Below are 20,973 nucleotides of genomic sequence, written 5' to 3'. Positions count from 1 at the left end.
AAGGGGGGTGGGTGGGAGGGAGGCAAGGGGGTGGGTGGGAGGGAGGCAAGGGGCAAGGGGGTGGGTGGGAGGGAGGGAAGGGGCAAGAGGGAGGGAAGGGGCAAGGGGGTGGGTGGGGGGAGGGAAGGGGCAAGGGGGTGGGTGGGGGGGAGGGAAGGGGGAAGGGGCAAGGGGGGGTGGGTGGGAGGGAAGAGGGAAGGGGCAGTGGGAGGGGAGGGAAGGTGCAAGGGGGGGTGGGTGGGAGGGGAGGGAAGGTGCAAGGGGGGGTGGGTGGGAGGGGAGGGAAGGGGCAAGGGGGGTGGGTGGAAGGGGCAAGGGGGGGTGGGTGGGAGGGGAGGGAAGGGGCAAGGGGGTGGGTGGGAGGGAAGGGGCAAGGGGGGGTGGGAGGGGAGGGAAGGGGCAAGGGGGGGTGGGTGGGGTGGGTGGGAAGGGGCAAGGGGGGTGGGTGGGGTGGGTGGGAAGGGGCAAGGGGGGAGGGGTGGGTGGGAAGGGGCAAGGGGGGGTGGGTGGGTGGGAAGGGGCAAGGGGGGGTGGGTGGGTGGGAAGGGGCAAGGGGGGGTGGGTGGGTGGGAAGGGGCAAGGGGGGGTGGGTGGGTGGGAAGGGGCAAGGGGGGGTGGGTGGGTGGGTGGGAAGGGGCAAGGGGGGGTGGGTGGGTGGGTGGGAAGGGGCAAGGGGGGGTGGGTGGGTGGGAAGGGGCAAGGGGGGTGGGTGGGAGGCAAGGGGGTGGGTGGGGGGAGGGAAGGGGCAAGGGGGTGGGTGGGGGGGAGGAAAGGGGGAAGGGGCAAGGGGGTGGGTGGGGGGGAGGGAAGGGGCAAGGGGGGTGGGAGGGGTGGCAAGGGGCGAGGGGTGGGAAGGGGCAAGGGGGGGTGGGTGGGGGGGAAGGGGCAAAGGGGGGTGGGTGGGGGGGAAGGGGGAAGGGGGGGTGGGTGGGAAGGGGCAAGGGGGGGTGGGAGGGAAGGGGCAAGGGGGGGTGGGTGGGAGGGGAGGGAAGGGGCAAGGGGGGGTGGGTGGGAGGGGAGGGAAGGGGCAAGGGGGGGTGGGTGGGAGGGGTGGGAAGGGGCAAGGGGGGGTGGGTGGGAGGGAAGGGGCAAGGGGCGGTGGGTGGGAGGGGTGGGAAGGGGCAAGAGGGGTGGGTGGGAAGGGGCAAGGGGGGTGGGTGGGAGGGAGGCAAGGGGCAAGGGGGTGGGTGGGAGGGAGGGAAGGGGCAAGAGGGAGGGAAGGGGCAAGGGGGTGGGTGGGGGGAGGGAAGGGGCAAGGGGGTGGGTGGGGGGGAGGGAAGGGGGAAGGGGCAAGGGGGGGTGGGTGGGAGGGAAGGGGGAAGGGGCAAGGGGGGGTGGGTGGGAGGGAAGGGGCAAGGGGGGGTGGGTGGGAGGGGAGGGAAGGGGCAAGGGGGGGTGGGTGGGAGGGGTGGGAAGGGGCAAGGGGGGGTGGGTGGAAGGGGCAAGGGGGGAGGGGTGGGAAGGGGCAAGGGGGGGTGGGTGGGAGACAAGGGGCAAGGGGGGGTGGGTGGGAGACAAGGGGCAAGGGGGGGTGGGTGGGAGACAAGGGGCACGGGGGGGGTGGGAGGGGTGGGAAGGGGCAAGGGGGGGTGGGTGGGAAGGGGCAAGGGGGGGTGGGTGGGAGGGGCAAGGGGGGAGGGGTGGGAAGGGGCAAGGGGGGGTGGGTGGGAGACAAGTGGCACGGGGGGTGGGTGGGAGGGGTGGGAAGGGGCAAGGGGGGGTGGGTGGGGAGGGAAGGGGCAAGGGGGGGTGGGAGGGGAGGGAAGGGGCAAGGGGGGGTGGAGGGGAGGGAAGGGGCAAGGGGGGGTGGGTGGAAGGGGCAAGGGGGGGTGGGTGGGAAGGGGCAAGGGGGGAGGGGTGGGAAGGGGCAAGGGGGGTGGGTGGGAGGGAAGGGGCAAGGGGGGGTGGGTGGGAGGGAAGGGGCAAGGGGGGTGGGTGGGAGGGAAGGGGCAAGGGGGGGTGGGTGGGAGGGAAGGGGCAAGGGGGGGTGGGTGGGGAGGGAAGGGGCAAGGGGGGGTGGGAGGGGAGGGAAGGGACAAGGGGGGGTGGGAGGGGAGGGAAGGGACAAGGGGGGGTGGGAGGGGAGGGAAGGGACAAGGGGGGGTGGGAGGGGAGGGAAGGGACAAGGGGGGGTGGGTGGGAGGGAAGGGACAAGGGGGGGTGGGTGGGAGGGAAGGGGCAAGGGGGGGTGGGTGGGAGGGAAGGGGCAAGGGTGGGTGGGAGGGTGGGAAGGGGCAAGGGTGGGTGGGAGGGTGGGAAGGGGCAAGGGTGGGTGGGAGGGTGGGAAGGGGCAAGGGTGGGTGGGAGGGTGGGAAGGGGCAAGGGGGGGTGGGAGGGTGGGAAGGGGCAAGGGGGGGTGGGTGGGTGGGAAGGGGCAAGGGGGGGGGTGGGTGGGTGGGAAGGGGCAAGGGGGGGGGTGGGTGGGTGGGAAGGGGCAAGGGGGGGTGGGTGGGTGGGTGGGAAGGGGCAAGGGGGGGTGGGTGGGTGGGTGGGAAGGGGCAAGGGGGGGTGGGTGGGTGGGTGGGAAGGGGCAAGGGGGGGTGGGTGGGTGGGTGGGAAGGGGCAAGGGGGGGTGGGTGGGTGGGAAGGGGCAAGGGGGGGTGGGTGGGTGGGAAGGGGCAAGGGGGGGTGGGTGGGTGGGAAGGGGCAAGGGGGGGTGGGTGGGTGGGAAGGGGCAAGGGGGGGTGGGTGGGTGGGAAGGGTGCAAGGGGGGGTGGGTGGGTGGGAAGGGTGCAAGGGGGGGTGGGTGGGTGGGAAGGGTGCAAGGGGGGGTGGGTGGGTGGGTGGGAAGGGGCAAGGGGGGGTGGGTGGGTGGGTGGGAAGGGGCAAGGGGGGGTGGGTGGGTGGGAGGGAAGGGGCAACGGGGGGTGGGTGGGTGGGAGGGAAGGGGCAAGGGGGGGTGGGTGGGAGGGAAGGGGCAAGGGGGGGTGGGTGGGAGGGAAGGGGCAAGGGGGGGTGGGTGGGAGGGAAGGGGCAAGGGGGGGTGGGTGGGAGGGAAGGGGCAAGGGGGGGTGGGTGGGAGGGAAGGGGCAAGGGGGGGTGGGTGGGAGGGAAGGGGCAAGGGGGGGTGGGTGGGAGGGAAGGGGCAAGGGTGGGAGGGAAGGGGCAAGGGGGGGTGGGTGGGTGGGAAGGGGCAAGGGGGGGTGGGTGGGAGGGAAGGGGCAAGGGTGGGAGGGAAGGGGCAAGGGGGGGTGGGTGGGAGGGAAGGGGCAAGGGGGGGTGGGTGGGAGGGAAGGGGCAAGGGGGGGTGGGTGGGTGGGAGGGAAGGGGCAAGGGGGGGTGGGTGGGAGGGAAGGGGCAAGGGTGGGAGGGAAGGGGCAAGGGGGGGTGGGTGGGTGGGAGGGAAGGGGCAAGGGGGGGTGGGTGGGTGGGAGGGAAGGGGCAAGGGGGGGTGGGTGGGAGGGAAGGGGCAAGGGGGGGTGGGTGGGAGGGGAGGGAAGGGGCAAGGGGGGGTGGGTGGGAGGGGTGGGAAGGGGCAAGGGGGGGTGGGTGGGAGGGGTGGGAAGGGGCAAGGGGGGGTGGGTGGGAAGGGGCAAGGGGGGGTGGGTGGGGTGGGTGGGAAGGGGCAAGGGGGGGTGGGTGGGGTGGGTGGGAAGGGGCAAGGGGGGGTGGGTGGGGTGGGTGGGAAGGGGCAAGGGGGGGTGGGTGGGAGGGGTGGGAAGGGGCAAGGGGGGGTGGGTGGGAGGGGTGGGAAGGGGCAAGGGGGGGTGGGTGGGAGACAAGGGGCAAGGGGGGGGTGGGTGGGAGGGGAGGGAAGGGGCAAGGGGGGGGTGGGTGGGAGGGGAGGGAAGGGGCAAGGGGGGGGTGGGTGGGAGGGGAGGGAAGGGGCAAGGGGGGGGTGGGTGGGAGGGGAGGGAAGGGGCAAGGGGGGGTGGGTGGGAGGGGAGGGAAGGGGCAAGGGGGGGTGGGTGGGAGGGGAGGGGCAAGGGGGGGTGGGTGGGAGGGGAGGGGCAAGGGGGGGTGGGTGGGAGACAAGGGGCACGGGGGGTGGGTGGGAGGGGTGGGAAGGGGCAAGGGGGGGTGGGTGGGTGGGAAGGGGCAAGGGGGGGTGGGTGGGGAGGGAAGGGGCAAGGGGGGGTGGGTTGGGAGGGAAGGGGCAAGGGGGGGTGGGAGGGGAGGGAAGGGGCAAGGGGGGGTGGGAGGGGAGGGGAGGGGCAAGGGGGGGTGGGTGGGAGGGGAGGGGAGGGGCAAGGGGGGGTGGGTGGAAGGGGCAAGGGGGGGTGGGTGGAAGGGGCAAGGGGGGGTGGGTGGAAGGGGCAAGGGGGGGTGGGTGGGAGGGGAGGGAAGGGGCAAGGGGGGGTGGGTGGGAGGGAAGGGGCAAGGGGGGGTGGGAAGGGGAGGGAAGGGGCAAGGGGGGGTGGGAAGGGGAGGGAAGGGGCAAGGGGGGGTGGGTGGGAGGGAAGGAGCAAGGGGGGGTGGGTGGGAGGGAAGGAGCAAGGGGGGGTGGGTGGGAGGGGAGGGAAGGAGCAAGGGGGGGTGGGTGGGAGGGGAGGGAAGGAGCAAGGGGGGGTGGGTGGGAGGGGAGGGAAGGAGCAAGGGGGGGTGGGTGGGAGGGGAGGGAAGGGGCAAGGGGGGGTGGGTGGGAGGGGTGGGAAGGGGCAAGGGGGGTGGGTGGGAGGGGTGGGAAGGGGCAAGGGGGGGTGGGTGGAAGGGGCAAGGGGGGGTGGGGTGGGAAGGGGCAAGGGGGGAGGGGTTGGAAGGGGCAAGGGGGGGTGGGTGGGAGACAAGGGGCAAGGGGGGGTGGGTGGGAGGGAAGGGGCAAGGGGGGGTGGGTGGAAGGGGCAAGGGGGGAGGGGTGGGAAGGGGCAAGGGGGGGTGGGTGGGAGACAAGGGGCACGGGGGGTGGGTGGGAGGGGTGGGAAGGGGCAAGGGGGGGTGGGTGGGAGGGAAGGGGCAAGGGGGGGTGGGTTGGGAGGGAAGGGGCAAGGGGGGGTGGGTGGGAGGGAAGGGGCAAGGGGGGGTGGGTGGGAGGGAAGGGGCAAGGGGGGGTGGGTGGGGAGGGAAGGGGCAAGGGGGGGTGGGTGGGAGGGAAGGGGCAAGGGGGGGTGGGAGGGTGGGAGGGAAGGGGCAAGGGGGGGTGGGAGGGTGGGAGGGAAGGGGCAAGGGGGGGTGGGAGGGAGGGAAGGGGCAAGGGGGGGTGGGAGGGAGGGAAGGGGCAAGGGGGGGTGGGAGGGAGGGAAGGGGCAAGGGGGGGTGGGAGGGTGGGAAGGGGCAAGGGGGGGTGGGTGGGAAGCGGCAAGGGGGGGTGGGTGGGAAGGGGCAAGGGGGGGTGGGTGGGTGGGAAGGAGCAAGGGGGGGTGGGTGGGAAGGGGCAAGGGGGGGTGGGTGGGTGGGAAGGGGCAAGGGGGGGTGGGTGGGTGGGTGGGAAGGGGCAAGGGGGGGTGGGTGGGTGGGTGGGAAGGGGCAAGGGGGGGTGGGTGGGTGGGAAGGGGCAAGGGGGGGTGGGTGGGTGGGAAGGGGCAAGGGGGGGTGGGTGGGTGGGAAGGGGCAAGGGGAGGTGGGTGGGTGGGAAGGGGCAAGGGGAGGTGGGTGGGAGGGAGGGAGGGAAGGGGCAAGGGGGGGTGGGTGGGTGGGAGGGAGGGAAGGGGCAAGGGGGGGTGGGTGGGTGGAAGGGGCAAGGGGGGGTGGGTGGGTGGGAGGGAAGGGGCAAGGGGGGGTGGGTGGGTGGGAGGGAAGGGGCAAGGGGGGGTGGGTGGGAGGGAAGGGGCAAGGGGGGGTGGGTGGGTGGGAGGGAAGGGGCAAGGGGGGGGTGGGTGGGTGGGTGGGAGGGAGGGAAGGGGCAAGGGGGGGGTGGGTGGGTGGGTGGGAGGGAGGGAAGGGGCAAGGGGGGGTGGGTGGGTGGGTGGGAGGGAAGGGGCAAGGGGGGGTGGGTGGGTGGTTGGGAGGGAAGGGGCAAGGGGGGGTGGGTGGGTGGGTGGGAGGGAAGGGGCAAGGGGGGGTGGGTGGGAGGGAAGGGGCAAGGGGGGGTGGGTGGGTGGGTGGGAGGGAAGGGGCAAGGGGGGGTGGGAGGGGTGGGAAGGGGCAAGGGGGGGTGGGTGGGAGGGGTGGGAAGGGGCAAGGGGGGGTGGGTGGGAGGGGTGGGAAGGGGCAAGGGGGGGTGGGTGGGAAGGGGCAAGGGGGGGTGGGTAGGGGGGGTGGGTGGGAAGGGGCAAGGGGGGGTGGGTGGGAGGGGTGGGAAGGAGCAAGGGGGGGGTGGGTGGGAGGGGTGGGAAGGAGCAAGGGGGGGGTGGGAAGGAGCAAGGGGGGGGTGGGTGGGAGGGGTGGGAAGGAGCAAGGGGGGGGTGGGTGGGAGGGGTGGGAAGGAGCAAGGGGGGGGTGGGTGGGAGGGGAGGGAAGGAGCAAGGGGGGGTGGGTGGGAGGGGTGGGAAGGGGCAAGGGGGGGTGGGTGGGAAGGGGCAAGGGGGGGTGGGTGGGAGGGGTGGGAAGGGGCAAGGGGGGGTGGGTGGGAAGGGGCAAGGGGGGGTGGGTGGGAGGGGTGGGAAGGGGCAAGGGGGGGTGGGTGATAGGGGTGGGAAGGGGCAAGGGGGGGTGGGTGGGAGACAAGGGGCAAGGGGGGTGGGTGGGAGACAAGGGAAGGGGCAAGGGGGGGTGGGTGGGAGGGGAGGGGCAAGGGGGGGGTGGGGGGGAGGGGCAAGGGGGGGGTGGGGGGGAGGGGCAAGGGGGGGTGGGTGGGAGGGGAGAGGGAAGGGGCAAGGGGGGGGGGTGGGTGGGAGGGAAGGGGCAAGGGGGGGGGTGGGTGGGAGGGAAGGGGCAAGGGGGGGGGTGGGTGGGAGGGAAGGGGCAAGGGGGGGGGGGTGGGAGGAAAGGGGCAAGGGGGGGGTGGGTGGGAGGGAAGGGGCAAGGGGGGGTGGGTGGGAGGGAAGGGGCAAGGGGGGGGTGGGTGGGAGGGAAGGGGCAAGGGGGGGGTGGGTGGGAGGGAAGGGGCAAGGGGGGGTGGGTGGGAGGGAAGGGGCAAGGGGGGGTGGGTGGGAGGGAAGGGGCAAGGGGGGGGTGGGTGGGAGGGAAGGGGCAAGGGGGGGGGTGGGTGGGAGGGAAGGGGCAAGGGGGGGGGTGGGTGGGAGGGAAGGGGCAAGGGGGGGGGTGGGTGGGAGGGAAGGGGCAAGGGGGGGGGGGGGTGGGAGGGAAGGGGCAAGGGGGGGGGTGGGTGGGAGGGAAGGGGCAAGGGGGGGATGGGTGGGAGGGAAGGGGCAAGGGGGGGGTGGGTGGGAGGGAAGGGGCAAGGGGGGGGTGGGTGGGAGGGAAGGGGCAAGGGGGGGGTGGGTGGGAGGGAAGGGGCAAGGGGGGGGTGGGTGGGAGGGAAGGGGCAAGGGGGGGTGGGTGGGAGGGAAGGGGCAAGGGGGGGTGGGTGGGAGGGAAGGGAAGGGGCAAGGGGGGATGGGTGGGAGGGAAGGGGCAACGCGGGCAAGGGGGGTTGGGTGGGTGGAAGGGAAGGGGCAACGCGGGCAAGGGGGGTTGGGTGGGTGGGAGGGAAGGGGCAACGCGGGCAAGGGGGGTTGGGTGGGTGGGAGGGAAGGGGCAACGCAGACAAGGAACACCAATTCAAATTTAGGAATTGCCACTGTAATAAATGCCACATAAAAATAGTAAAGTCTGCTAAGTGAAAGCATTTACAATGAAAAATCCCTTATAGACCAAAATCCTTTCAAAATGAAGGGGCAAGGGGGGGTGGGTGGGGAGGGAAGGGGCAAGGGGGGGTGGGTGGGAGGGAAGGGGCAAGGGGGGGTGGGAGGGAGGGAAGGGGCAAGGGTGGGTGGGAGGGAAGGGGCAAGGGGGGGTGGGAGGGTGGGAAGGGGCAAGGGGGGGTGGGAGGGTGGGAAGGGGCAAGGGGGGGTGGGAGGGTGGGAAGGGGCAAGGGTGGGTGGGAGGGAAGGGGCAAGGGGGGGTGGGAGGGTGGGAGGGAAGGGGCAAGGGGGGGTGGGAGGGAGGGAAGGGGCAAGGGGGGGTGGGAGGGAGGGAAGGGGCAAGGGGGGGTGGGAGGGAGGGAGGGAAGGGGCAAGGGGGGGTGGGAGGGAGGGAAGGGGCAAGGGGGGTGGGAGGGTGGGAAGGGGCAAGGGGGGGTGGGTGGGTGGGAAGGGGCAAGGGGGGGTGGGTGGGAAGGGGCAAGGGGGGGTGGGTGGGAAGGGGCAAGGGGGGGTGGGTGGGTGGGGGGGGGGGGTGGGTGGGAGGGGGCAAGGGGGGGGGGTGGGTGGGAGGGAAGGGGCAAGGGGGGGGGTGGGTGGGAGGGAAGGGGCAAGGGGGGGGTGGGTGGGAGGGAAGGGGCAAGGGGGGGGGGTGGGTGGGAGGGAAGGGGCAAGGGGGGGGGTGGGTGGGAGGGAAGGGGCAAGGGGGGGGGTGGGTGGGAGGGAAGGGGCAAGGGGGGGGTGGGTGGGAGGGAAGGGGCAAGGGGGGGGGTGGGTGGGAGGGAAGGGGCAAGGGGGGGGGTGGGTGGGAGGGAAGGGGCAAGGGGGGGTGGGTGGGTGGGTGGGTGGAAGGGGCAAGGGGGGGTGGGTGGGTGGGAGGGAAGGGGCAAGGGGGGGTGGGTGGGTGGGTGGGAGGGAAGGGGCAAGGGGGGGTGGGTGGGTGGGTGGGAGGGAAGGGGCAAGGGGGGGTGGGTGGGTGGGTGGGAGGGAAGGGGCAAGGGGGGGTGGGTGGGTGGGAGGGAAGGGGCAAGGGGGGGTGGGTGGGTGGGAGGGAAGGGGCAAGGGGGGGTGGGAGGGAGGGGTGGGAAGGGGCAAGGGGGGGTGGGTGGGAAGGGGCAAGGGGGGGTGGGTAGGGGGGGTGGGTGGGAGGGGTGGGAAGGGGCAAGGGGGGGTGGGTGGGAGGGGTGGGAAGGGGCAAGGGGGGGTGGGTGGGAGGGGTGGGAAGGAGCAAGGGGGGGTGGGTGGGAGGGGAGGGAAGGAGCAAGGGGGGGTGGGTGGGAGGGAAGGAGCAAGGGGGGGTGGGTGGGAGGGGTGGGAAGGGGCAAGGGGGGGTGGGTGGGAAGGGGCAAGGGGGGGTGGGTGGGAGGGGTGGGAAGGGGCAAGGGGGGGTGGGTGGGAGGGGTGGGAAGGGGCAAGGGGGGGTGGGTGGGAGACAAGGGGCAAGGGGGGGGTGGGTGGGAGGGGAGGGGCAAGGGGGGGGTGGGTGGGAGGGGAGGGGCAAGGGGGGGGTGGGTGGGAGGGGAGGGGCAAGGGGGGGGTGGGTGGGAGGGGAGGGGCAAGGGGGGGGGGTGGGTGGGAGGGAAGGGGCAAGGGGGTGGGTGGGTGGGAGGGAAGGGGCAAGGGGGGGGGGTGGGTGGGTGGGAGGGAAGGGGCAAGGGGGGGGGTGGGTGGGAGGGAAGGGGCAAGGGGGGGGGGTGGGTGGGAGGGAAGGGGCAAGGGGGGGGGGTGGGTGGGAGGGAAGGGGCAAGGGGGGGGGGGGGGTGGGAGGGAAGGGGCAAGGGGGGGGGGGGGTGGGTGGGAGGGAAGGGGCAGGGGGGGGGGGGGGTGGGTGGGAGGGAAGGGGCAGGGGGGGGGGGGGGGTGGGTGGGAGGGAAGGGGCAAGGGGGGGGGGTGGGTGGGAGGGAAGGGGCAAGGGGGGGGGGTGGGTGGGAGGGAAGGGGCAAGGGGGGGGGTGGGTGGGAGGGAAGGGGCAAGGGGGGGGGTGGGTGGGAGGGAAGGGGCAAGGGGGGGGGGTGGGTGGGAGGGAAGGGGCAAGGGGGGGGGGTGGGTGGGAGGGAAGGGGCAAGGGGGGGGGGTGGGTGGGAGGGAAGGGGCAAGGGGGGGGGGTGGGTGGGAGGGAAGGGGCAAGGGGGGGGGGTGGGTGGGAGGGAAGGGGCAAGGGGGGGGGGTGGGTGGGAGGGAAGGGGCAAGGGGGGGGGTGGGTGGGAGGGAAGGGGCAAGGGGGGGGGTGGGAGGGAAGGGGCAAGGGGGGGGTGGGAGGGAAGGGGCAAGGGGGGGGGTGGGTGGGAGGGAAGGGGCAAGGGGGGGGGTGGGTGGGAGGGAAGGGGCAAGGGGGGGGGTGGGTGGGAGGGAAGGGGCAAGGGGGGGGGTGGGTGGGAGGGAAGGGGCAAGGGGGGGGGTGGGTGGGAGGGAAGGGGCAAGGGGGGGGGTGGGTGGGAGGGAAGGGGCAAGGGGGGGGGTGGGTGGGAGGGAAGGGGCAAGGGGGGGGGTGGGTGGGAGGGAAGGGGCAAGGGGGGGGGTGGGTGGGAGGGAAGGGGCAAGGGGGGGGGTGGGTGGGAGGGAAGGGGCAAGGGGGGGGTGGGTGGGAGGGAAGGGGCAAGGGGGGGGTGGGTGGGAGGGAAGGGGCAAGGGGGGGGTGGGTGGGAGGGAAGGGGCAAGGGGGGGGGTGGGTGGGTGGGAGGGAAGGGGCAAGGGGGGGGGTGGGTGGGAGGGAAGGGGCAAGGGGGGGGTGGGTGGGAGGGAAGGGGCAAGGGGGGGGTGGGTGGGAGGGAAGGGGCAAGGGGGGGGTGGGTGGGAGGGAAGGGGCAAGGGGGTGGGTGGGAGGGAAGGGGCAAGGGGGGGGGTGGGTGGGAGGGAAGGGGCAACGCGGGCAAGGGGGGTTGGGTGGGTGGGAGGGAAGGGGCAACGCGGGCAAGGGGGGTTGGGTGGGTGGGAGGGAAGGGGCAACGCAGACAAGGAACACCAATTCAAATTTAGGAATTGCCACTGTAATAAATGCCACATAAAAATAGTAAAGTCTGCTAAGTGAAAGCATTTACAATGAAAAATCCCTTATAGACCAAAATCCTTTCAAAATGAATGTACGCTGCTGGAAGAGAAAACATAGATGATATTTCTATGCTCTGTACGGATTCTAATGCCACCTTAGAATCCTCTGTGGAGTACTTCAATAACATTTAGAACACCCTGAAATGTACCAGCAGTAGTGACCATAATTGCATATAGTTTCTTGATCTGCTAATCAACCATGACGATAACAGGTTGCTTACTGCTGCTTACAGAAAACCAACCGAACCTAATACTCTGCTCCAATACAGTAGTTTCCACCCAGAGGCCCTGTAGGGTGGGTTTCCCTTTGATCAATATCTGGGGGTTCATCGAAATTGTACACACAAACAAGATTTCTTTAAAGACGCCAACATCCCCAATAAGGTCAGGTCAGCCATGAAACGTGCATAGTACAGCTCCAGAGAAGAGATTCATCAAACTAGGGACAAAATCTACTTTGATAAGTTGGTTTGTTTCACTACATTCTGTCGAGTTACTAACATATGGTTAAGATTATTAAGAAACACTGGCCTTCCTTAGAGCAATTTCTTTTCTCTTACAAAGAGGTAAAGATATCAGAATATCCAGCCCATGCTAGCACCAAGAATCATGTTATCATGTTTAGACCATGTTAGGGTCAAGTGTGTAACCTTTCAGTTTATATCTAATACTAGAACTTTCCAACATGTTAATGTTAACAGTGAACTTAAACTTCCTACCAACTGCCTTTCCAGCAATGTGGTTTATTGCATCTGGTGCCCTTGTGGATTGATTTATATATGTTAAACCTCACAACAGGTGAAAATAGGAATTGGGCAATACAGAAGGCGTATTAGGTGCAAGGCTGAATATGGCCCCTGGCGATACATTTTTTAGAACATGGTCACACTGCGGAAGACATCAGATGCCAGGTTATTCGAAAAGCATTACCTTCACCAAGAGGCGATGTCATGCAACCTGCAATGAAAAGAATTCAAGTGAATGGACAAACGCAATTCGATCAAGGCAGGAATGACCACCATGGAAGAATGGCGCAATTTAATTTCACTCGTGGATTCATTTTGTACATCGCAGTATTAGGTTTCTTGATGAACTCTGATTATTATACTGGATAATGGGAAGAAAACAATATTGCGGTAACAAGGACATTCTGCTTGTCTGCCTTTGTGATCCTGTTCTGTACCTGTGCACACATAAGGATATTTGGTCCCAAATGCTTTATTTGCATGTGTGTAACATTTTGCAATTCATTGGCCTTTTCCTGGGTTTTTACTGGTGTAAGTTTGTCTATTTATTTTTACCTGAATCTGTAAACCCCTCTTTGCCTCCGCCACCTTTTCTAGATGTACTTGTCTGGCCCCGATGGAGGCAATTCAATTGAATTTTTGTTGGTCCCCACAGTGCAGCTTTTCCTTTTGAAATGACCACTTGGATCCTTCAATCCTCCTTCTAGTGCAAGAGATATTTCTCCCCTTATCTTGCCTCTAGGCCTTACTTCTCAATGTGTTGTGCTCCAAGCCTCGCTTCCTTCTGAGGCTATATTTGTAGTTGGTGTAGTCAAGGTTGCGACTTCTCATTTGGACAGTGATGGTCCATTGAGACCACAATTATTGACAGTCTCTCTGATTGTGGAGCTTTTTGCAAGCTTATTGACTATGCCCTTCACCTAATAATTAACCCCCATGTTTGCCTTGCAGGTTAATCTTCTTGTTTTATTTTATTCTCTCAGTAAGAAATCTTGAATTTTGTATTTGGGGATTCATGATGCTATATGTTTTCTGACCCTGGTAGGTTCCCACCCATCTTGGTAGGTGTTCCCATCTTACTATTTCTATTTCTACCTCATAGGTTCCCTCAGGCCACCCTCAGTCCTGAGGAGACTTATTCGTAACAGGGTTCAAACGCCGTCAACACTTTCACAGATAAACCCTTTGATAACTCAGTTTGTGAATAGGCAAATATGTGCTTTGTCCGACAAGACAGAATTATAGGATTAGTTCACTTACCAATATACTTTGTATCGTCAATCATTGTCTCACCTTTTTGTCTGGCTATGTTTGTTACCAACATGGGGGCCACCCTGCATCCAATATTTGTTCTAAGATGTGTTTTATAAGTTGAATAAATCCACAATTCTAACAGCAAACCAATGATTATGATGTTACTGTACTACAGTAAATATGCAGTATTACTGTATAATTCTTTGAAATGAGTTCCATGTGAACAACTGTTAGTACCTGTCTTTACAAATCTCAGATTTGCATGGTCATTTGGGTTGCTCTTCTTCAGTGTATACATGCTTATCTTTGAGACATTATCTATGGCTAAAGGTGCAATTGCCAGCAATGAGCAAAATCCCCTCAAATCCCTTTAAGTTTTCCGTTTTCAAAAAGTGGTTGGAAACTATTATAGTGCAAAAGAGAGTAGATTGTATTTGATAAGAGTTTTCAACAGTATTATATTAAACTGCTCATTTATTTTATACATTTTTAATTTGTTTGGATTAGTTTGAAGGCTTTTATTCTTTACTTAAATATACATTTGTTTGGTCACGTGCATTTTGTGTGCAGCTTCCGTTGTACATGTAGAACAACATAAATTAAAAAAAACAATGACAGTTAAAGCAGAAGTATGCTTTCTTTCATAAGAAAATTGAAAATGTCAATCTCCGGTGACAGATCGATGGGGAATTGTCCGACAGCATATTCCTTAGGCCTGTAGTTTTTATCCTGTGGTCCAGTGACCTTTTAGTGTCCACAAAGCCTGGTTAGGGTTCCACAACAGCTTAGACAATTATATAATATTAAAAGATTAATAAAGTGTAAATAAATGAAGCAAAATATAAAATTTTAAATGTAACTTTAAAAGATTTGTAATTAATTAATTTGTAATAGAAGCTAAAAATTAAGTTAGTATCTTCAAACTGATTTGTGGGAGTGGTTCAAATGAATCAAACAGAAAATAGTATGGATGATGAGTGGTCTCAACTGAATTTAGAAAAAGCTCCAACCTACCCATTGAAATTTAGATTTTTTAAATATTTGTTTGTGAATTAAATAAAATATTTCCGTAATTTGCATATTTGTTTGATGAATGCTTGTTTCTGTATTTTTTTATTCATTGTTTTGGGGTACAAATCATTGAAAATACTTAGCTGGGTTTCCCGCCTTCCAATAATGACTCAGCAGAGGTCTCCAGATTCCGATTAATATTCAACTGGGGTCCCTAGATTTTAGTAATGATTAAGTAGGAGTCCACACAAGTCAGAAGGGGAAGAACCACTGCCTTAGGGCAGTCTTTCTTTGAGAATTCATGAAACATCGCAACTTGTCAGAAAGTCATCTAGCTGAGTGATCTCACCATTTATTAATATGTAATTTTTAGGTCGAGCGCAAGCGCTTTGACTTGTTATAAGTATTGTGGGCTTTTAAACAAGACCATCTCACGGCCAATACTTTCATTCGTTCCAGGGCTTTCCGTTAAAAAATCATTTGATGTCATTGGTAAATGCTTTACGTTTGTCCCGCCTTGGGGCTGTTTTTGTCATGCCTTGCAGACTGTCCCTGTTACATGGATTATTGCATGACTGCCGATATACTTCAGTGTGGACGAACAATTATTTTTCTTTTGTCTCTCACCTTCATACTGCATGGTGGCCATAGCGCTCAGCAGCGTGAACAAGAATCAGCGGTATTGGAGCGCTGGTCACATTGTTCAGAGTTAAGTTACCTAATCAGAGTCATTCCTTATGACTCTCCCCTAGAAACACTTGAAATTGGGAAATGCTTTACCTAAAACACAAATCCTCAAAGCGAAAGCGGCTGTCCCTGCACAGCGGGAGAGCCAATGCTCAATACTCACTGCACTCAGGAAACTCACCCCATAATGCTTTGCAGGGCATTACTTTTACAAAACATGTTTGCTCATAACTCAGCCTGTGGTGATCGTAGGACAATGGGGCCACCACCAAAACGTTCAGGATGGCACACTCTTTCTATCTAGGTCATCTCTGGGTCCTCATACTAGGTTAGCGGGGACCCCAAAATAATAACCCCTCCTAGCATTCAGTGTATTTTTAAGCACTCTCATGGCTGGGACATCTGTTTTATAGCTAAGAATAGCTTGTGCTTTAAGGGCCTTATTTGTAATATTATTGCTATAGGCCTGCTACCCTTGATGATGTATAATGCACTACGCCCTCAAGGGGCACAAAATATGGTTACACTGCATTATTTATTGCCACTTTCTTTTTATGTGGTGATGCCCTCTAGGGTCTAACCATATGGTTCCATGACCATGTTTCTTACAAATGCTATTTACATTGTGGTGTCTTCTATGGGCTATTCTAAGCACTACAGTCAGATCAACATAATAAAATATCTGTGGCACAGAAACCTGCCCCTAATGCTTTGCAGGGCATTACTTTTACAAAAATGTTTTGCTCATAATTTGTCTGTGGTGGTCTGAGGGCAATGGGACCACCTTCAAAACACTGGCCACAATGTGCTCTTTCTGTCGACATCATCTCTGGGTCCTCACACTATGTTGGTGGGTAAACCAAAATAACAACCCCACCACCATTCATTATATTTTAAAACCTCTCTCCTGGTTGGAACTTTTGTTTACCAACTGTAAGGAGTTATGTTTTATGGGCCTTGTTGAAATATCATTGCAATAGGCCTGCTATCCTTGACAATGTATAATGCACTATACTCTCTAGGGTTACATATATGGTTACATTGCATTACTTTCTCCCATTTTGTTTTTTCATGTCGTTATGTCCTCTAAAGGCTAACTGTATAGTTACATGACCATGTTTCTTCCAAATGCTATTTTTATTGTGGTGTCCTCTAGGGGCTGTTATGAGCACTGCAATCAACATCCTATAATATACGTAGCACAAAAACTTGCCCGGCAATGCTTTGTAGGGCATTACTTTTCCAAAACATTTATGCTCATAACTCAGCCTGTGGTGGCCCTGGGACAATGAAATCAATCTTTAAAACGATTTTTCTGTCTACGTCATCTCTGTATCCCCACACTAGGTAAGTGGGGACCCCAAAATAATAACTCCTCCCACAACTTCAATGTTTTAACCTTTCTAATGGCTAGAGCCTTTGTTTTACAGCTGGGAGAAGTTATATTTTAAAGGCCGTGTTTGTAATATCATTGCAGTAGGCCTGCCAGCCCTAAGACACCCCTTAAGGGCTACGTATATGGTTACACTGCATTAATTTCTCCTGTTTTGCTCATGGGGTTATGCCCTCTAGGGGCAACACTCTCGATATGTTTGGGTGACCCTTCTAGTTTATTTCTCCTCTGTGGCTATCTTGTGTCTTCTTTTGGGGAATTATGTTAGCCAGCCAGCAACTCTTTTGGTGGGGTGGTGAAGGTGGTATTTTATTGGAATAAGCATGACAGATTTAAATTATGATACTAAATGGCAACATTTAAATTATTTGCTGCGACCAGAGGACAAATTTAAATGAAAGTGCTTTAGTTATATGCAGGGCCACTGGAATTATATAGCAGTAAAAGATGCAATTATGAGGTAGGGTTGACCAATTTATGTGGCAAGAAAAGTCCAGTAATGCATGTACAATGCCAATAGCTCTCACTCAAATATATGTGAGACCTATTGCATTGCAAATGCTTGTTATATAGCACGTTTACCCCAGGAAGCATCATTAACCTCTAACAAAAACGAAACTAGCTTCAGGTAGAAGTACACAGAGTGAAATCTGAATAAAAGCAACAGTAACTTCTACAATACTTGCTGCATAGTAAAATAAAATAGAGAAGATGGTGTGACGTTGGAATTTTACAATGTATGAAAGAAAGAAAAAAATGGAATTCGTTAGTTGCTATGGTGTGAGGAAAGGGAGAAATCCAAAGGCAAAGGTGGGAACTAAATTTCAGTTGGTCAAGAAAAGTGACAAAGTTTAATTTACAACCCTTATCCTCAGAGAGAGAGATGTCCACAGTGAGGAAGCAGCTCAAGAAACTGATTTGGTTGTTGCAAAGTGGGATTTGAATCTTATAATAATGAAGAATTCCATTGCTTATGAAGTTTTGGACACCTTTGGAAATTTTTGCAGTGGAGAGTACCTGAGCTGGGTGTTACTGATTGAAGGCTAAGTGAGCCATGCAAGCTTGAACTTAATTCTTGCCTCCTTATTTAGCCAATGAAGTTATTTTTAATACTGGCGCTATCAGGTAATATATTTTTAGCTAGATAGAGGTCTGGCTGCTAAGGGTTATAGAGTTATTTGTACATCTTTGTACATGGTGCCCACCTTTCTCCCTCCAGTTGTCCATGGTGACCACCCCCACTCCCTCCCATTGTTCTCTATGACATGATGTCCATGGTGCCCACCGCCCCTCTCCTTGTACATGGTTCCCACCTTCTCTGGCATAATAAAAAATTGTGCTATGACTGGCCAGGGCTACAACATGGTGAAAAGATAATAATATGGCCAACAGCTCTCACAAATGTGAGACCTATTGGTTTTGTCAATGTTTGTTATGCCTTTAGGGAATGTCTTTCTGGCAAAGCAAAGGTGGATTAGAAATAACAAAGAATGTCACTCAAGTTCTGACTACAAAACCCACTTTTAAAAAACTGTTCTTGTTCTCAACTGGAATCAAGCTACAATTCTCCTGATGGTTAACACCTTCTAGAAAGCGTGGAATGCATCACCTAGCCTTGTGTTCTGCCAGCATGACATACTGGATAAAATGAATAGGCGCGTGCCTTGCTTGACACAAAGGGAGAGTTTAAGTGCACACTCAGATCCAACTAACTCTATTCACCATAGTCATTTTAGTATGTTTAAATTGTTCGATTAAAGCACAGAAATATATTTGAATTTGGAGGGGTTTGAAACCTTTTAAAGAAAAGAGAGCAGCTTTGGATGGGCATCTTGAAGAGGTTGGAGAAATATGTAATTTGTTAAGAAATTCTGTATTGAACCTTGGGTACAAGAATTCCCTGTAAGATTCCTGTCAGCACTGTGAAAAGCATACTTGACAAATGCCTGATTCAGCACAAGATGGCGGCAGATGCATGAATCTGATCTCTGCATTTGATATGGGGTACCTCACCAGCAGTCGACCCTGCCCAGGGACTTTGAGTGTTGGGGTCTTGTTGGTGCCCCAGAGATGTGGGGGACCCGGCTGCTGCACTTTGGAGACAGAGTATAGAAAGCATGGTATGTAATGAAGAACCTGGATCATAAGGCAAGATGGAGACTGGTCATGACTGAGAAACAGGTATAGAGGGTTCTGTTGAGCTAAATTAGGGGGTGTAATGTGTCAGCCAAAGCAGCATGAGGTGTGTGTTTGGCCCCGAGTGCCACCCAGAGTCCTGAAATGAAAAGGACACTGACAGTAGTGGTAAGAGAGGCAGGCCACGGCTGCTGAGGTAAGGCTACCCAGTGGGTGGACATGATGGCAACCAGGCTGATGTGGGCTTCTGAGATGCAGGCTCCCACAGCGAGCATAGCAAGGATCTGGAGCTGTTGCAATTGACCCTAGCTGTGGGTCCTAATTGTTGGTAAGGACCCACAGCTCCTGAGATGTTTAGAGGTTTACACGAGGACTGCCAAAGATACACCCATATTCTAAGATTAAGGGAAGCTGATGGGATTGTGGCCCCAACTCACCCACCTCAATAATCCATGCTTGTTGGGCAGCCTGGCAACAACAAGAGGGTTTGGGCACTGACTGTGAGCCCCTTATGGTCTGAAGAAAACCAATCCATGTTGAGTTTGATTGTTTCGGAAGATTGGCACTGCATGGCAGGTTAGTCTGAGAGATACTATCACCAAGCTGTACTCATTGACAACTCCAAAAAAGCTGGGTCTGCCCTCTAGCAGAGGACAGCTTTCTTTGCATAATGATACATAGCTCACGAAATATACTCTCTGCATTGAGAACAACAATGTCAGTTTGAAGGCAAAGAATGGGATAGAGGAATTAAAAAGAAAGAGAAGGACCAAAGGCAACGAAGAGATAGCAAGGAGGCAAGATTAACTAGGGTGCACAAGCCTGGCAATGATGAAGCAATGACCAAAAGCTTCATGCAGCCGTTTCTCTAGATATCAAAACAGTAAGCAGCAATAACAGAGAGGAGTGGAGACAGAACATGAAAGGGATCAGCAATTTTTTTCAGATCTGAGAAAGGAATTCCCTCACTGGAGGAAACGTGGGATGAAAGAACATTGGACCAAGAAGCATTCACAGCATTTACGATAATACTGGAGAAACAAAACTTGGCCCTCCAAGAAGTGCAAGAATACTACAAAAAGAACAGTCCTGGTAGAGTAAAATCTAAATCAGGGGAGACTGTAGGGGCCCAGAAGGGCAGGACATTAAAAAAAGATAAGTGCAGGAGCTATTCAGTGCGGAGCCAATCTGAACAAGGCACACTGGATTGCAACTTGGTCTAATTAAAATGCAGCACCCTCAAGAGATTTTTTAGTTCATGTTTACCACTTTGATGAGGAGGAACAAATCATGGTTGAAGAACGTGGAGGAGGGATGTCCTAAACTGAAGTTGTGGAGTGTTCCCGTTTGGTCTCAGCCTTCCTGAGGTTGCATAGCATGAAATACAGCTGGGAGCATCTTTTCTGGACCCTTTTATACTGTATAGCAATAGAGACAATGGTTGTTGAAATCCCTGATGGAGGCTCACAAGATCTTGGGCATTGATAATGAGAAAGATCCCATTTACAGACCAGGTGAAGTCAACCCCTAAAAAGCTCTGATTGGCAGATTATAAATGTTGGCTCACAATATTACACTGAATGAGGAGGACATATGGATGGGCAGGAGAACAACGATTGAGCAAACTACAGAGTCAGCGCATCAGCAGAGTCAGCACAACGTCACCAGATGATGAAACAGTTTTTGGGGAGGATTGATGAACTACACAGCGGTCACTGATATGAACAAGAAACATTCTATGACACCGTTGCAATGACAGAGTAGGCATAGCCAGAACCAACCGGCTTCGAAAGATTCCTACCATCCAGCGTTCCCATGGTTCTCCCGAGAAAAACAGTACCCTGCTTGTGTGACTCAGCATAGCTTATGCAATAGGAACAAATGAAAACTGAGACAATATGAGGATTTTTTTCTAACTTCAAGGTTTTTGTAAGAAGAGCATTCAAAAGGAAAACATGAAGGTACAGAAGCTGTAAGATGAGCAAAACAATGACGATATTTGGTATTTCCAGAATATAAAACATGACTATAAATCAAGGAACCATACTCGCGAGTGGAGAAAGGGACAAGGGAGAACCAGCAGCACAGCATACAAAGAGATCGTGTACAGAAAAGAAAAAAAACAACAATAAGTCAGTCTCACAGGGCAGAAGTAGCAGCCTCTAGATTGTCCGCTGTCTGGGGGTGTAGTGTCAAAAAATAACTCCTGAGTGGCTGCCATATGATTTTGGGCCTCCAAGACAACAGTTGCAGGCAAGCGTAGATTCCGCTGGTGGTGTCGCAGTAAGACATGTCTTGTAGCCAGGATGTTTCAGTGGGGAAGGTGCCACTGCCTCAGTGAAGGGCAACCTGGCGCTTGGCTAGGAGTAAGTAGTGCAAGTGCAATGAAGTACCTTATGCTTAAAGGCAGCGGTTACACATAACCAAGCAGGGCTAGTAATGGATCAGGAGTGAGCATGTGTTTGTTCATACAGGACAGATGGTATGGATATTAGTCCAAAATGCATGAATGGGAGTGCAAGTCCATGATAAATGAGCAAAGTCAGCATGTTCAGCAGAGCATTTAGGGCAGCAGTGTGCCCGGGAGGGATTGAGTTTAGCGAATGTGTGTGTGAATTCCCTAATAGGGAATGTGAGGAGAATACAGGGTATCATGCCCCAAATAGCAAAGTAGTTTGGTCCATGCCCAGTATGTAGTGGGAAGGGTCTGTATGTCAGCCGGATTACTGGGCAGTCTCTGCGGCAGCAAAGTAGAAAGGGAAAAAGGAAAGGCTTAACATTTAAGTCTAGCATCAGGGTGGTACCAAAAAAAAGCAAAGTGTGCCAGAGCTACTAGATAATAAAGGTGTAGGTCAGGGACAGCAAACCCACCCCGGTCACAGGGGAGTGTAATGTGTGCCAGCGTATACGAGGGCAGCACCCAGCCCATATCAGTTTAGCATCCAGCCCATATCAGTTTAGTGTGGAGGCTTCGGAGAGTGTCAAAGAAACCATTGGTCAGGGCAACAGGGATATTGAGGAACAAATATAAAAAATGTCTGAGAACTATCATTTTAATAATAGCAATCCGCCCGGCTAT

General features: G+C 57.9%; 1 protein-coding gene across 1 annotated transcript in view; it reads right to left on the bottom strand.

The window, feature by feature from the left end:
- The window catches only part of CWC27 (CWC27 spliceosome associated cyclophilin), a 998,568-nt gene that overhangs the window by 462,166 nt on the left and 515,429 nt on the right, over positions 1–20,973 (bottom strand). The window lies entirely within an intron of this gene.

Source organism: Pleurodeles waltl, chromosome 1_1 (genome assembly GCF_031143425.1).
Source record: "Pleurodeles waltl isolate 20211129_DDA chromosome 1_1, aPleWal1.hap1.20221129, whole genome shotgun sequence".
Lineage (NCBI taxonomy): Eukaryota > Metazoa > Chordata > Amphibia > Caudata > Salamandridae > Pleurodeles > Pleurodeles waltl.
Note: the sequence above shows the minus strand (reverse complement) of the source record. Positions and strands in the feature narration are given on the sequence as shown.